The 2,425-nt window shown below is 49.1% G+C and overlaps 1 pseudogene; it reads left to right on the forward strand.

Annotated features, from left to right (window-relative positions):
* Positions 1-1,585: 1,585 nt before the first annotated feature.
* On the forward strand, positions 1,586-1,984 carry LOC116858555 (annotated as a pseudogene).
* The last annotated feature ends 441 nt before the right edge of the window (positions 1,985-2,425 follow it).

Here is a 2,425-nt window from a genome sequence, read left to right on the forward strand (position 1 = left end):
CAAATGATTCAAAGCATTCACCGTATGTTCTCTCACCACAATAAAAGCTGCACATCTGTAACACACAGGTGACTCCGAAATTCTCAACTGCGTGGAAGGTAAGCAACGGGAACAAAAAAATAATATCAGAACACAATGAATAACATTTTAAGTGCACAAGCTTGACAACTTGTACGAAACAATAAGTTGCTCGAGAAACACAGCTTACCAAAGTGACAGAACAATAAACAGAACACAGTCTAAAGAATCTGTTATCTATTATAGTAACTGAAGCATCTGGTTAAGCATCTTCCCAAAGAAAAGCCCAAGACCCAGATGGCCAAACCGGTGAATGCCTCTAGACATCTAAGAAAAGAAAAAAGGAAAAAGCTCATCTTCACAAACACTTCCAGAGAATAGAAAAAGAGTGAAACATCTCTAAATTCTTTTTATGAGGCCAAAATAATCTTGTTACAAAACCTAATAGGGATTCTAAAGAAGGAAAATTGCTGAAAAACCTCTCTTGCGAGCATAAATGTGAAATTCTTAACTATATAGTATTAGCAAATGAATCACACACTATATACAGAGAGTAATATGCCCGAAACAAATGACTTCTTTCTAGGAACGTAAAGGCTAATATTCTGAAGTGAATAAATGGAGTCACCACATAAATAGAAAAAAATTTAAAAATCTTATCATCATCATATTGGTAGATGCAGAAAAATGTTTAAAAATATAACATTCGTATAACATTCAGAAGAACCACCTTGCTCCAGATCAAGCTGGAGGGGTGATGACTGTGGTAGTGAGAGCCTGAACCCAGCAAGGGGCAGGAGGTGCCTGTGGCCAGCTGGACTTGGGGGGCAGACTATGGCGATGGAGACCACCAAGGCTGATTGTGTCAGGGACCCGACCCCAAGAGGGAGCCCAAGCAGCTCTCTGTGTCAAGCGTCTCTTCCTGAGATTCTGAGTGACCTGGGTTGGGGAGATCAAGAGTGGGAATCTTGGGGTCTGTCTTAGGGATCCTGGAGTGTAAGAGAGGGGGTCAGTTCTGTTTTTGAGGAACATTTGGATGAGAGCTCTTGGCTCTGTCTCAGGGAGCTTGGAGTGTAGGAGGCACTGAAGGGAGGGGGCCTGGTCCCTGCCCTCGAGAATTTGGGGTGAGGAGTGCTCAGTCTCATTCTTAGGAATCTGGGCCAAGGGTACTTGTATTGACCCAAGGAGCTCAAGATGAGGGAAACTTGGTCCCAATCCTAGGGATCCTGGGATGAGGGTGCTTGGCTCTATCCCAAAAAGCCCCGTGTTTGAACAATCTGGTCGTGTCTCTGGGACTACCGGGTGGGGGGAGGGTTGCAGCTCTGTCCAGAAAAAACTGGGGGTTTATGCCTCACCCTTCCCAAGGTGAGGCAAGCATGATACCTATCCTGAGAAGCTGGGAGGGAGGAGGGGGTAGGGTCCTGTTCCTAGGAAATCTGGGATGAGGAGCAGGGAGGGCCATGTTGCAAAGAGCCAGGGTTCGGGAATGGCTTGGGGTGCCCTGCCCAGCGCGCATCTGAGGCATCCCAGCAGCGGGCAGAGACAGTCAGACATGGCCGCAGACAGAATGGAGCACTACCAGAAAGCCGGCTTCCTTCCCCGGCGCCCCGGCCACCTCCTGATAGCCAGGAGATGCAGGTCTAAGAGGGCAGCAAAATCCGCAGCCTACTGGGGCTGTGGTGTTCTCGGGGTGTGGGGACTGCAGGGAAGCCGTCAGCTGGGCCGAGACCATCCTGCGGCAGGTAGCAGACCCGCCTCACCAAGCCATGCTTCCTGCAGCCTGAGGACACCTGCGTGCCAGTCTCACATGACACTGGCCTGGATCCCTTTATGGTGCCTCGCCGTGTGCCTGCAGTGTGGCTGCTGCTCGGCCATGATCCCCCCGGACTCCAGTGAGCGCGGCTACCAGCCCCCAGGGGCACTCGCTGGTCTGGGCCCTACACCTTGCTCCAGCTGTGGCCCCTGACTCTAAAGAAAGGCTTGAGGACCTCCCCAGAGAAAGCCGTTCTCTAGATTCGAATGTCTATGCCTTCTCCGACAAGCCTCTGTTAATGCACAGAAATGAGCCTGCGTGTCTGGCTTCCCATTCTCTCCAGTGTGCCATGAAAAGTGACAGCCGTGGGGTCCCTGCTGGGTTCTGGAATGCTTGAGAAGGGCTTACTCTGCCTTCTACCTACAGTGCCTCTGACAGAGGTCCAGGGAGTGGGCTGGAAGTAAAGGTTCTGCTTTTTTGTCTGAAAAATATATATATGTATAATATTCATTCATGATGAGAAAAAAAGATCTGTAGCAAATTAGTAATAGAAAGGAACTTTCTTGGAATAAATGAAACAAGATGGGATCAGGAGGGAGACAAACCATAAGAGACTCTTAATCTCACAAAACAAACTGAGGGTTGCGGGGGCGG

Source organism: Lontra canadensis, unplaced genomic scaffold (assembly GCF_010015895.1).
Source record: "Lontra canadensis isolate GAN:19392208 unplaced genomic scaffold, GSC_riverotter_1.0 scaffold138, whole genome shotgun sequence".
Lineage (NCBI taxonomy): Eukaryota > Metazoa > Chordata > Mammalia > Carnivora > Mustelidae > Lontra > Lontra canadensis.